The sequence below is a fragment of the Lithobates pipiens genome, unplaced genomic scaffold (genome assembly GCF_037356315.1).
Source record: "Lithobates pipiens isolate NorthernLeopardFrog02 unplaced genomic scaffold, aLitPip1_a1.2 Scaffold_13, whole genome shotgun sequence".
In the NCBI taxonomy this organism is placed as follows: domain Eukaryota; kingdom Metazoa; phylum Chordata; class Amphibia; order Anura; family Ranidae; genus Lithobates; species Lithobates pipiens.
Window position 1 is genome coordinate 283,765,906 of NW_027507718.1, and position 15,409 is coordinate 283,781,314.

Here is a 15,409-nt window from a genome sequence, read left to right on the forward strand (position 1 = left end):
ATTTGGTTCTTGTACAGTAACCATTCAGAAATAATCTTGCATTAAAATGACACTGAACTGCTAAAACTGACCAATACATGTTTGCAATGAGCACACCATTGTTTTTTGCACTTTATTATGGGTTAAAGTGCTGGTTCACACCAGATGCAGTCCAGTGCTTTTTTTTATTCTGTATCAAAAAATGCATGGACAGTGCTTAAAGTGATACTAAAGTCTCAGTTTTTTTTAATTAAAAAATAACAAACATGTTAAATTTAGCTGCTCTGTGCAGTGAGTGGTTTTGCACAGAGCAACCCAGATCCTCCTCTTCTTGGGACCCCTGCCTACTCTCCTGGCCCCTCCCTTCTGCTGATTGCCCCCACAGCAAGCAGCTTGCTATGGGGTACCCAAACCCAGCCGCTGCTCTGTGTGTCCATTCAGACACAAAGCCGTGGTTCGGCCCCACCCCCTCTTTCTCCTCCTTGGCTCACTGACTTTGATTGACAGCAGCGGAAGCCAATGGCACCATGCTGCTGTCTCAGTCAATCAGGCAGCCGAGACTCTCCTGCAACATCCCTGGATCGAGATGGGACTATACTGGTAAGTATTAGGGGGGTTGAGGGGGGCTTCTGCACACAGAAGGTTTTTTATCTTAATGCATAGCATGCAAGAAGATAAAAAACCTTCTGACTTTACAACCACTTTAAGACCCCTTTCACACTGGGGCATTTTTCAGGCGCTTTAGCATTAAAAAAGCGCCTGTAAAGCGCATGAAAGAAGCTGCAACTGCAATCCCAAAGTAAAAGCCTGAGTGCTTTCACAATGAGATCCCTTTCACACTGGGGCATTTTTCAGGCGCTTTAGCTTTAAAAAAAAGCGCCTGAAAAACGCCTGAAAGAAGCTGCAACTGCAATCCCAATGTAAAAGCCTGATTGCTTTCACACTGAGGCGCTGCGCTGGCAGGGCGTCAAAAAAAGTCCTGCAAGCAGCTTCTTTGCAGTGCTTTTGGAGCGGTGAATACACCGCTCCTAAAGCGCCCCTTCCCATTGAAATCAATGGGAAGCACCTGTAAAACACCTGAAAAGAGCCTGAAAAGCACTATTGGCAGCAGTGTTTTGTGGGCGCTTTTAACCCTTTATTTGGCCACTAGCAGGGGTTAAAAGCGCCACAATCACACTCGAAAAACACTGGTAAAGCGCTGCTAGTTTAAGTGGCACTTTAAGAGCGTTTTTCGGGCGCTGACATTGTGAAAGGGCTCTTAAAGCACTTGGTCTTGCAGATGAGGCTTCTTTCAAGTGAAAAAATGCCTGAAAAACGCCCCAGTGTGAAAGGGGTCTAACTTGGATTCCAATGGCCCTAGTTCACACCAGTACAGTCAAAAAAAGTACATGTTGCATTTTTTTCTGTATGGAATACAACTGAAAATTAATCAGAACGCAGACATCCTCAACTGAGATGAAGAAAAAAAGAGGGGAAATAGCACAACAGAACACATTAAAAACGCATCAAAGATGCATCTAAAAACGTGCATGTAGAAGTGTATCCGGAATGCAGAAATTGTGGTGTGAACTGGCCCAAAGACCAAAGAGAACTGATTTTGTTTGTCACCTTACCATATGCTGGTGTAATTCATGTATGCAGTTAGGTGCCTACACCATACTTTGCATATTACATCTTAACATCTATACTGGGCATCTGCAGGGGGGTGAAACCCCTTCTTTAGTCTTAGGGCGGGTCATTTTACCTAGCAACTAATGCTTGGGGTCTGTGGTTTTCCCTCCTCTTCAGGCTACACTATGCACATGTAATCTGGTTTCCATGACATCAATGGTCAGCACCAGCCCCCTTTTCCTTGCCTGCACTTTGATCTTTTCCTGTTGTATACCATTATTCTTCATTTAGGGGCATAACTACATCACTCTCTGATTTATGTAATATGTATATATATTATATACAGTACTGTACAAAAGTTTTAGACAAGTGTGAAGAAATGCTGTAAAGCAAAAATGGAAGAAAAAATCAAATCAAACCAATATTTGATATCACTACCATTTGGCTTCAAACCAGCATCAATACATATAGTTGCACATGTTGTACACTTGCGCAAAGTCAGAGATTTTGTAGAATAAGAGTCAGGTGTATAATTAACCAAATATACCAAGCAGGTGCTAATGATCATCAATTTCATGTGCAAATTGAAACACAGTCATTAACTATAACAGAAACAGCCATGTAGGAGGCTTAAAACTGGGTGAGGAACAACCAAACTCTGCTACTTAGGTGAGTGGCTATACACCATGGCAAGGCTGAGCACACAAGGTAGTTATACTGCATCAGCAATGTCTCTCTCTGGCAAAGATTTCAAAGTGAGCTTGACAAAGGTTCATGCACTGTGTGTATCTTCCTAGTGCGCATGCTCTGAAATGCATCACAAGCATGCCAGTAAATGATGTCATCATGGTCAGCACTGTGTTCCAACTTCCAGCTCTCCAGCTGCATACACTTATTTTCAGGCCCTACTCAATCGGAAGCAGCATCGCGCTGGCCAGGACAGCCCGACGAGAGTCTACACAAGTTGTGGAAACATCGCTCAGCTCAGATCAATGCAGCATCTATACACTGGATTATTTATGCTGGTTATAAATGAAATGCTTACAGTCTATGTTCAGAGGTGCCCGTTTCTCTCTTCTTTCCAAAGATCTCAAAACAGACTGGGGTTTCAAGATGTGCTGTTCAAGCTCTTTTGAGGAAGCACAAAGAAATGAGCAACGTTGAGAACTGTGGACACAGTAGTTGGTCAAGGAAACCTTATGCAGCAGATGAAAGACACATCATGCTTACTTCCATTGGATATCAGGAGATGTCCAGCAGTGACATCAGCACAGAACTGACGGAAACCACTAGGACCCAGGTACACCCATCTAATGTCAGGTGAAGTCTGGCCAGAAGTGGTCTTCATGGAAGAATTGTTGTCAAAAAGCCATACCTCCAACATGTAAACGAGGCTAAGCACCAAGATATAGGAACTGAGGTACAGAAAAATAGTAGCAGGTGCTCTGGCCTGATGAGTCAAAATTTCAAATACAGTGCCTTAAAAAAAGTATTCATACCCCTTGAAATTTCTCACATTTTGTCACACCCAAAAACGCAAATGTATTTTATTGGGATTTTATGTGATAGACCAACACAAAGTGGCACCTAGTGGAATTAGAAGGAAAAATGATAAATGGTTTTCAAAAATATTTTGCAAATAAATATCTGCAAAGTGTGGGGTGCATTTGTATTCAGCCCCCTTTACTCTGATCCCCCTAACTAAAATCTAGTGGAACAAAATACCTTCAGAAGTTACATAATTAGTAAATAGAGTCCACCTGTGTGTAATTTAATCTAATTTGATAAATACAGCTGTTTTGTGAAGCCCTCAGGGGTTTGTTAGAAAACCTTAGTGAACAAACAGCACCATGAAGGAGCACACCAGACAGGTCAAGGATAAAGTTGTGGAGAAGTTTAAAGCAGGGTTAGGTTATAAAAAATATCCCAAGCTTTGAACATCCACCTAAACTGACAGGCCAGGCAAGGAACGCATTAATCAGAGAAGCAGTCAAGAGGTACATGGTAACACTGTAGAAGCTGCAGAGATCCACAATTCAGGTGGGAGAATCTGTCCACAGGACAACTGTTAGGCATGCACTCCACAAATGTGGTCTTTATGGAAGAGTGGCAAGAAGAAAGCCATTGTTGAAAGAAAGCCATAAGAAGTCCCATTTGCAGTTTGTGAGAATTCATGTGGAGGACACAGCAAACATGTGGAAGAAGATGCTCTGGTCAGATTGGAACTTTGGACTAAAAGCAAAATACTATGTGTGGCAGAAAACAAACACTGCACGTCACCCTGAACACACCATCCCCACCGTGAAACATGGTGGTGGCAGCATCAAGTTGTAGGAATGCTTTTCTTCTGGAGTGACAGGGAAACTGGTCAGAGTTGATGGGACGATGGATGGAGCCAAATACAGGACAATCTTATAAGAAAACTTGTCTGCAAAAAACTTGTGACTGTGGTGGAGGTTCACCTTCCAGCAGCACAAGGACCCTAAACATACAGCGAAAGCTACAATGGAATGGTTTAGATCAAAGCATATTCATGTGTTAGAATGGCCCAGTCAATGTCCAGACCTAAATCCAATTGAGAATCTGTGACAAGACTTGAAAATTGCTGTTCACAGACACTCTCCATCCAATCTGACAGAGCTTGAGCTATTTTGCAAGGAAGAATGGGCAAAAATGTCACTCTCTAGATGTGCAAAGCTGGTAGAGACCAAAAATACCTTGCAGCTGTAATTGCAGTGAAAGGTGGTTCTACGCAGTAGTGTCTCAGGGAGCTGAATACAAATGGCCACCACACTTTTCAGTTATTTATTTGTAAAAAAAAATTTAAAACCAGTTATCATTTTCCTTCCACTCCACAATTATGTGCTACTTTGTGTTGGTCTATTACATACAGTCCCAATAAAATACATTTATCTTTTTTGGTTGTAACATGACAAAATGTGGAAAATTTCAAGGGGCACGAATACTTTTTCAAGGCACTGTATTTGGTTGTTGCAAGCGGCATTTTGTCCATGAAGGACTGAAGAGCAGTACAATAATGAGTGTCTGCAGGCAACAGTGAAGCATGGCGGAGATTCCTTGCAAGCTTGGGGCTGCATTTCTGAAAATAGAGTTGGAGATTTGGTCAGGATCAATGGTGTCCTCAATAATGAGAAATACAGGCAGATATTTATCCACTATGCCACACCATCAGGGAGGTGTGTGATTGGCCCCAAATGTATTCTGCAGAAGGACAATGACTGCAAACATACAGTCAATGTCATTAATAACTATCTTCAGCTTAAAAAAGAACAAGTCCTGAAAATGATGGTTTTGCCCCCACAGAGCCCCGATCTCAACTTTATTGAGTCTCTCTGGGATTACATAAAGAGACATAAGGATTTGAGCCTACATTCAGCCTACATTCACATAAGATATGTGGTTAGTTCTTCAATGCGTCTGGAGCAACCTACCTGTCGAGTTTCTTTTAAAAACTGTGTGCAAGAGTAGCTAGAATAATTGATATTGTTTTGATGGCAAACGGTGATTACACCAAATATTGATTCCAGATATGGGATACTAAGTTGTGTAAGGGGAAATCAGTAACACAGTAACTTAAGTTATAGCAAGAGAAAACTGTTGGGATGAAAAGAGTAAAGGAAAAAAAAAATCCTTGGTACTGCTGGGGGAAGTTTTGGATTGCTGAGCCACAGTGGACTGATCACAGAAGAACGCAGGGGTTGAAAGAAACTATTTGTAACACAGAAGAAGAAACTGGACTGGTTTGTACTAACAAACAATAGAGAAAAGAAAAAAACATGGTATGATTGGTGGACCAAAAATTTAGTTGATAATTCCTGAGAGCTAGAGACAGATGTAAAGGTTAGATAATTATGACGAAAGCAATGTATGGACGTTAATAATAATAATAGCACATATCTGTCTATGTAAAAACAATAAAGGCTACGATTAATGTAATTCTGTTCAATTATATTCATTTGCTTTGAGAGAAGACTGTTTTAGACCTTCGGTCTTTCAAACAAACAGTCTAGACTTTCTGCTCTACAAATTTAAGTGTGAATGGGATTCACCAGTATAGCTTTGGAACATGTAATATGCTTTGGTTCTATTCATTCTTAATATTGAAAGGATTGAAGATGTAACAACAAAGTTATTCTGCCTTTTCAGACCTAACAGACTACAGACGCCTCTAATGGTGCTGCATTTGTTACAATGAAATACGTTTTTTGCAAGGCTCTTGAGAATCATTTCTCCTGCCCACAATATAGAATGGAAAGCTAAAGATGCTCAATATGTAACAATGACATAATGATAAAGCAGAAACATCAGAACGCTTGGTATCTCCATTTCACTTGTGTTCATATTTTTTTTTCTAACTATAATTCTGCTTGCATTCCAGTATGAGGCAGTAAAATTTAATTGCCTGTTAATGCAACAGCCTGCAAAAATATAAGTAAAATATTGTTCTGTCTCCCTTTATATCACTGAATGCTGCTACATGTCATAAATGGCAAGCTACAGTTATGTGTCCTTTGAGAACTATTACATATTCTTTCACTCAAACTGATGTACTTTTTTAACAGTATTCTATAATACGGAAAATTCAAAGACTTTTTGAGCTACAAAGCTACATGTACTATATACCGTCTCTGCTCCTGGCATAGTCTACACTCCATATGGGTTTTCAGCTGGAGTACAAGTTTGCTGATTATCACATTCATAGTCCATTGAAACTGAAAGCCTTACTGCCACAGTGATAGTTTTTATAGTAAACCCGCTGCCTTTTTTTTTTTTTCTACACCTGTAAGGGAAAAGGCATAATGAGCTAGTATGCACGCATACTAGCTCATTATGAAATACTTACCTTAGAACGAGGTGTCGGTATCTCACCCGATCCATACCGAGGGAGCTGACATTTTCCCTCGGCGTGTCTTACGGGTATCGTGGCTCCGGCACGCAGGAGACTTCTTTCCAAGTCTGGACTTTCAGCCAAGAATCCCCGGAGTGCATGCACCGCTGAAGTCAGCAGCTCATTTCGAGGGAAATATCTCCTAAACTTTACAGGTTTAGAAGATATTCTTTTTACCTACAGGTAAGCCTTATTATAGGCTTACCTGTAGGTAAAAGTTAAAAAAATTACTATACTATCGCTTTAATTCACAGACTTTTGTGATGGAGCGATGACTGTGCAGGTGGTGATTTAAATCAGACAGTGGCTGCAGCGGAGAGGAACCCCTGCCTGTTGTCTGAGGAAGGGGTTTAGGGGTGGGAGGGGGAATGCTTAGAAACATGTTACATGTTGTGCCCTAAATCCAGGAGTAACATGTAGCATGTTCCTAAATGTGAACCATTTATTATTTTCCTTCCACTTCAAATATATGTGCCACTTTGTGTTGGTATATCACATAAAATACATTTTGTTTTTGGTTGTAACATGACAAAATGTGGAAAACATCAAGGGGTATGAATACTTTTTCAAGGCACTGTATTTGGCTGTTGCAAGAGGCAGTTTGTCCATGAAGGGCTGCAGAGCAGTACAATAATAGAGTGTCTGTAGGCAACAGCGAAGCATGGTGGAAGTTCCTTGCAAGCTTGGGGCTGCATTTTCGCAAATGGAGTTGGAGATTTGGTCAGGATCAATGATGTCCTCAATGCTGAGAAATACAGGCAGATATTTATCCATCATGCCACACCATCAGGGAGGTGTGTGATTTGCCCCCAACATATTCTGCAGATGGACAATGACTGCAAACATACAGTCAATGCCATTAAGAACTATCTTCAGCTTAAAGAAGAACAAGGAGTCCTGAAATTATGGTTTTGCCCCCACAGAGCCCTGATCTCAACATCATTGAGTCTGAGGGAAGGGGAATGCTTAGAAACATGATACATGTTGCACCCTAAATCCAGGAGTAACGTAACAAAATCCAGGAGTAACATGTAACATGTAATTTATAAATGTGAACTTAGCCAAATATACCACCCTGTGCAGGCACAAATAAGGTTTCTTTTCTACAATTAAAAATGAAATATTCTGAAAATTAAACTAATAAAAAGTGTCCAGTGCTTCAGAAAAAGTGTTCCGTGATGCAATCCATTTAATAATTATGTGATCACCGTTAAAGTGATTGTAAAGTCCCGTTTTTTTTTCTATAGAAATAACAAATATGTTATACCCACCTCCTTTATGCAGTGGTTTTGCACAGAGCAGCCCAGATCCTCCTGTTCCTGGGTCCCTCTTTAGTGCTCCTGGGCCCTCCCCCCTGTTAAGTGCCCCAACAGTAAGAAGCTTGCTATGGGGGCACCCGAGCAAAGCCGCAGATACATGTATCCATTCAGACACAGAGCCGCGGGTCGGCCTCGCACCCTCTTTCTCCTCATTGGCTAACTGACTTTGATTGACAGCAGTGGGAGCCAATGTTACCTCTGCTGTGTCTCAGCCAACCAGAAGGACTGAGGCACGCGTGGATATCGTTGGATTGAGAAGGGGCACAGGTAAGTATGGGGGGGGGGGGGCTGCTGCACACACAAGGCTTTTTATCTTAATGCATAGAATTCATGTAATGCATTAAGATTAAAAAAAAACACCTTCTGCCTTTACAACCACTTTAAGACAATCCACTTCACTCAATTTCCCTGCCAATGTCAATATTGTACACTGTGCTCCACAACTCTCAGTGTTTTTACTCCACATGTGATGACTCCATACCTGGGAGAACTCACTAGATATTTTGACCCCTTCCTATAAAAAGTGGGTCAAATTTGTCTTTTTCCCTCAAGGGGTTTAATCCACAAGCCTCTTCCGCAACTCCTTTTAAAAATGTGCTTCATCACACAAAGGCCACAGGGAAAGACAAAAAGGCCAACATGGTATAAAATCCTTTATTTTTATTTTTTTTTGTGAAAACTGCAAAAAACATATAAAATGCACTTATATACCCCTGTGCTATCGCCCAGAACTTGTATGTCTATCTCTTACTCCTGGGTAGTTGCTGTCTCCACTAGCTCGGTTGGTGCTGTCATTCCTGCACAACGGAGAGAGGGAGAGGCAGTAGTAGACACCAATTAGGCCGCGTACACACGGGCGGACTGTTCGCCCAACTTAGTTCGTCAAACAATCCGACAAACAGTCCGCTCAAAATGTGCATGAACGGACTTGACCACACACGATGAATGAACAGTCCACTGAAAGCGTGCGCGATGACGTGAACGGCGCGTACGACGGGACGAGAAATTCGACGTCCAATACACTGCAATGCAACCTTCGCCGTGTAAATCCTTTCTGAGCATGCGCGAAACTTAGTTTGTCGAACAAGCCTACACACGAGCGGACTGTCCGCTGAAACCAAGTTTCAGCGGACTGTCTTACGGAAATTCCGAAAAACTTTGTTCGTCAGACTGTCCGCTGAAACAGTCCGCTGAAGCCCACACACGAGCGGACTGTCCGCTGAAACACTGTTCAGCGGACAAAGTTGGGCGAACAGTCCGCCCGTGTGTACGCGGCCTTAGGCTCTGCTACAGTCAAATATACTGATAGGGAATATACTGATTGAAGGCAAAAGCAGATTTATAATTTATAAGTACAATATATTACCAAAAGTATTTGGACACCTGCCTTTACACTCACATGAACTTTAATGGCATCCCAGTCTTCGTGGTTCAATATTGAGTTGGCCCACCCTTTGCAGTTATAACAGCTTCAACTCTTCTGGGAAGGTTGTCCACAAGTTTTAGGAGTGTGTCTATAGGAATGTTTGACCATTCTTCCAGAAGCACATTTGTGAGGTCAGGTACTGATGTGGATGAGAAGACCTGGCTTGCATACTCCACTCTAATTCATCCCAAAGGTGTTCTACTTGGCTAGTCAAGTTCCTCCACCCCAACTCGCTCTGCACTTGTGCACTGGTCCAAATCATTTGATGAAGGGGGGATTATGGTGTGGGGTTATTTTTCAGGGATTGGGCTTGACTCCTTAGTACCAATAAAGGAAACCCTTAAGGCGTCAGCATACCAAGACATTTTGGACAATTTCATGCTCCCAACTTTGGAGGAACAGTTTGGGGATGGCTTGTTCCTATTCTAACATGACTGCACACCAGTGCACAAAGCAAGGTTCATAAAGACATGGATGAGCAAGTTTTGGTTGGAGGAACTTGACTGGTCCTGACCTCAACCTGATAAACACCTTTGGGGATGAATCAGAGCGGAGACTGCAAGCCAGGCCTCCTTGTACAATATCAGTGCCTGACCTCACAAATGCGCTTCTGGAAGAATGGTCAAACCTTCCCATAGACACACTGCTAAACCTTGTGGACAGCCTTCCCAGAAGAGCTGAAGCTATTATGGCTGCAAAGGGTGGGCCAACTCAATATTGAACCCTGCAGACTAAGACTGGGATGCCATTAAAGTTCATGTGCGTGTAAAGGCAGGGGTCATTAACCTTTTGGTAATATAGTGTATGCTGCTGCTCCTTCATTCTCCAATCAGCAGGCTTTGGGCATGGTGGTGAAACCACAAGAAACCACTAGATTTCTTAGCACCAAATTGGTGACAGCCCACAGGCTGAACAAACCCAAAATTCCTTTGACATATAAGATGTTTTATTTATTTGAACTTCAACTATGCTTACATTTAAATGGTTTAGCATTAGGATGAAACCAGGTTTGCCTTTTATGATCTAAATTGTTTAACTGAATGTGGCTTTAATTGTATGTAAAGATTGAAACATGAAATTTAGATTACATAACGAGTAGGTTGCAAACTATTAGTCAGAAGAAAGTACAGCCTTGACAACTGCTATCAATGCATTCTCTGACAATGTTTATAGCAGGGTTGATATGTTAATTAGGCTTCTTGCAATCATTCAAGCATTTTTTGCAGCTTTGTAAACAAGCACCCAAAAGCTAATTAAATGAGCAATCAGGCCAGGTGCTTCATTTGTACTTGTCAATGACATGTTCAGTATATGTACTCTGCTTTAATGTGTCATACCCCAGTTCCCCGTGGGACAAGATTTTAACACAATTTATTAAAGTATTTGACATTAGTGTACTAGTTTATGTTATAGAGCAGCCTTTCTCAACCTTTTCAACACAGAGGAACCCTTGAAATAGTTCTCTGGTCTCGAGGAACCCCTGCTAAAAATGCAAAATTTACAACTCTGGATACATTAGTGTGATGGTCAGTGAGAGGAATGGTCCTTACACTTGTGGTCATTGGGAAGAATTACCTCCTTACAGATAGCTAAAAGGATCAATGGTAACGGTGGGAACTTATCTGAAAGGCAGAAATTGCCCAATACTGAAGGAACTCCTAGCAACCTCTGGAGGAACCCTGGTTGAGAATCACTGTTAGCCCTTGTACACACGGTCAGACATTCCGACAACAAAATCCGTCAGATTTTGTCCGACGGATTTTGTCCGGTGTTGCATAGACACGGTCGGACAAAGTTGTCGGAAAATCGTACGTCACGTGATGACGTTATTTCGTTACAACGGGACTACGTTCAGGCTAGTAGCCAATAGCTTTGGTCTAGGAATTTGGCCTGAGCCTGCGCGTCCAATCGGAATTCTCTACAAATGATCGGATAGGGATGAGCCGAACACCCCCCCGGTTCGGTTCGCACCAGAACTTTCGAACGGACCCCAAATTCGTACAAACTTTAGAACCCCATTGAAGTCTATGGGACTCGAACGTTCGAAATTAAAAGTGCTAATTTTAACGGCTAATATGCAAGATACTGTCCTAAAAAGTGTTTGGGGACCTGGCTCCTGCCCCAGGGGACATGGGTCAATGCCTAAAATGTTTTTAAAAATGGCCGTTTTGGCGGGAGCACTGATTTTAATGACGATTAAAGTGAAAAAAAAGTGAAATATTCCTTTAAATATGGTGCCTGGGGGGTGTCTGTAGTATGCCTGTGAAGTGCCATGTGTTTCCCGTGTTTAGAACAGTCCTGCACAAAATGACATTGAACAGAAATAACATCATTGAAAACTGCTTGCGGTTTTAATGTTATATCTGGTTCCTGCAATATGGTTGAAAACCATTGAGAAAAATGGCATGGGTAGCCCTCTCTGCCCATTACCAGCCCCTTTGGGTCTTGTACGCATATTAAGGGGAACCCCGTACCCATATTAAAAAAAGGAAATGCGTGTGGCCCCCAGGCCCTATATACTCAGAACAGCAGTATACAGGCGGTGCAAACAAGACAGGGACTGTGTAGGTTTGTTGTGTTAAGTTGAATCTGTTTGTAATTTTCAACTGGTACATTTTTAAAGTGTAGCTCCAGTCAAAAAAACTATTTTTAAGCTTTTTGGAAAACATAGGAAAGGGTTATCACCCCTGTATAATTTGTTTTGTCGTCCATCTTTTTTCATCTCACTTGCTGTTGTCTCCTTCCGTTTGCACGTAGGAGATGTTTGTAAGTTGGATGTTTGAAAGTAGGGGCCTGCCCTATATGCTCTGCAGAAATGGCGGAACAAGGTGTTGGTTTTGCCACAACATTGTAAGCCCTCAAAGTGACTCTTGGTGGGCGCTGGAATTGTAATTGCATGCCATTGTTGAACAGTGGTAGAAAAATTGACCTTTGGTGGTTGTGGTGCTGGTGCCACAACACTATAAGTCCTCACAGTTACTCTGGGTGGGCACAGGAAACAGGGCCACCTGTGAAATATTATATCAAGAATTGTAATTACATGTCCCTGTTAAACAGGGGCAGAAAAATTGGGCCTTAGGCACTGGTGCTGGTGCCACCACACTGCAACCTCTCCCATATACTCTATTTTTATTGCAGGAATTAGCCCTGCTGCAAAGCATTGCATCAAAAATTTTAATTAAACGCCCCTGTTAAACAGGGGCAGAAAAATTGGGCTGATGGCATCACCCAGAACCAGAACCAGACAGTCACTCAGCATCAGCATAGGCAGTCTTGAAGGGATGTGATATTTAAAAAAAAATTATTCGGTTACATCAGCTTCAGGTGCTTGGTAGCTGTGGGTGATCCAAGACTGATTCATCTTGATGAAGGTCAGTCGATCAACTGATTCGGTGGACAGGCGCACCCTGTGATCGGTAACAAAGCCACCAGCAGCACTGAAGGTGCGTTCCGAAATAACGCTGGATGCAGGACAGGCCAGTAGCTCAATTGCATACTGTGCAAGCTCTGGCCAGTGATCCATCCTCAAGACCCAGTAAGCCAGAGGATTTTCGGTGGGAAAGGTGTCCAAGTCTGACCTTGCCCCTAGGTATTCCTGCACCATGTAAATCAGACGCTGGCGATGGTTGCTGGAACCGATCATACCTTGGGGCTGCGGACTAAAAAATTGTCTGAAAGCATCAGTCAGACGGCCACCTTCTCCACCGCTCCTTCTGACCGATGCCTCAGCAACACGTTGTCCAGGACCAGGAGTTTGTAACTTCCCAGTCTCTGGGAACGTGTTGCACAGACCTTTCTGCAAGGCCTCCCGGAGATGTCTCATCCTCTGCTCCCTCTGCGATGGCAAGATAAGGTCGGCAACCTTACCCTTGTACCGTGGATCAAGGAGAGTGGCCAGCCAGTAATGGTCCCTCTCCTTGATCCGAAGAATACGAGGATCCTTCCGCAGGCTTTGCAGGATCAGGGAGGCCATGCAGCGTAGGTTAGCTGAGGCATTCGGTCCGGAGTCCTCTGGGTCACTAAGGACAACATGATCCGCAGCTACCTCCTCCCAGCCACGTACAAGTCCACGTGTTTCTTGGGACTGTAAATCATCCCTACAAGACTGCTGCTGCTGCTGCTGATGCTGAGTGCCAGCCTCCACCTCCATGCTGACACAATCATCCTCCTCCTCCTCTTCTTCCTCCTCCTCCTCTTCCTGTGTGATGGGTGGCACAGCAGGAACACTGTCTGGATAAAGGGGGCCTTGAGAGGCAAGGAAGTCCTCCTCTTCCTGCCTCTGTTCTGCCTCAAGTGCCCTGTCCATTATTCCACGCAGCGTATGCTCCAAGAGGTGGACAAGAGGTACAGTGTCACTGATGCATGCACTGTCACTGCTCACCATCCTTGTGGCCTCCTCAAACGGTGACAGGACAGTGCATGCATCCCTGATCATGCCCCACTGGCGTGGTGAGAAAAAATCGAGCTCCCCTGACCCTGTCCTGGTGCCGTAGTCGCACAGGTACTCATTGATGGCCCTCTGCTGCGTGTGCAGCCGCTGCAGCATGGCCAACGTTGAGTTCCACCTGGTGGGCATGTCACATATAAGGCGGTTCTTGGGCAGGTTCAACTCCTTTTGGAGCTCAGCCAGCCGAGCACAGGCATTAAATGATCGGCGGAAATGCACACACACTTTCCTGGCCTGCTTCAGGACATCCTGTAAGCCGGGGTACCTGCCCAAGAACCGCTGCACCACCAGGTTAAGGACGTGAGCTACACAGGGCACATGGGTCAGTTGTCCCTGTCGGAGGGCGGAGAGGAGGTTGGTGCCATTGTCACAAACCCCCATTCCTGGCTTAAGCTGGCGTGGCGTCAACCACCTCTCGGCCTGCCCCTGCAGAGCTGACAAAACATCCTCCCCAGTGTGGCTCCTGTCCCCCAAACAAACCAGCGCAAGCACGGCATGGCATCGTTTTGCCTGCGTACTTGCGTAGCCCCTGGAACGCCTACGGAGCACCGCTGGTTCTGAGGACAGAGCACTGGAAGAGGCCACGGAGGAAGAAGAAAAGGAGGGGGTGGAGGAGAGAGGTGTGTCACAACCAATAGTAGCATTTTGGAGGCGTGGTGGCGGAACAACCTCCAACACTACTGCACCTTGTCCTGCATCATTCCCAGCTGCCAGAAGAGTGACCCAATGGGCCGTGAAAGACAGGTAATGTCCCTGTCCATGCCTGCTCGACCATGAGTCAGCGGTAATATGCACCTTACCGCTGACCGCCCTGTCCAGCGAGGCAAGGACATTGCCTTCCACATGCCAGTAGAGAGCCGGAATCGCCTTCCGTGAGAAAAAGTGGCGTTTGGGGACCTGCCACTGAGGAACCGCACATTGTACAAACTCACAGAAGGGGGCCGAGTCTACCAACTGAAAAGGCAGCAGTTGAAGTGCTAGCAATTTAGCCAAGATAGCATTCAACCGCTGGGCATGTGGATGGCTGGGAGTGAACTTCTTTCGCAGGTCCAGCAGCTGGGGCAGGGACATTTGCCTGCTATAATCGGACGTGGGTGTACTGCTAGCAGAGTGCCCGGAAGCACTTGTCTGTGACACACCTAATTCTACACTTTCATTCCTCTCAGAGCAGGTTTCAGAGAGGACTGAAGGTCTAGTGGGGTTGGAGATGCCAGCTGATGAGGAGCAAGGAGAGGTCCGCTTTGTTCTTTGGTGTGGGTCTTTGAGGTATGCTTGCCAACGAGCTGCATGGCAGGTCAACATATGTCTGGTCAAGCACGTGGTGCCCAAGCGGCTGATGTTTTGGCCACGCGAGATACGCTTGAGACATATGTTGCAAATAGCAGCGGTGCGATCTGATGCACTCGTCTCAAAAAAGGCCCACACCAAAGAACTTTTAGAATAACGCGCAGAGGCAGCGCCCTGCACAGGCGGAGCTCTGCGGTGTGATTCAGTCGGTGTGCTGCCCCTAAGCTGGCCCCCGGAGGGCATCCTGCCTCGTTGGACATGTGCCTTCTCCTCCTCCTCCTCCTCCTCCTCCTCTCTCCTACCAGGCACCCACGTGGAGTCAGTGCCCTCATCATCCCCTCCTTCTTCATCGCTGTAGCAAACCTGGCAGTATGCTGCAGCTTGTGGAACATGACTGCCAGATTGCTGTCCTTCTTGAGCATCCCCTCTCT

General features: G+C 44.5%; 1 protein-coding gene across 1 annotated transcript in view; it reads right to left on the bottom strand.

The window, feature by feature from the left end:
• Window positions 1-15,409, bottom strand: part of COL25A1 (collagen type XXV alpha 1 chain) — a 586,562-nt gene that overhangs the window by 204,629 nt on the left and 366,524 nt on the right. The window lies entirely within an intron of this gene.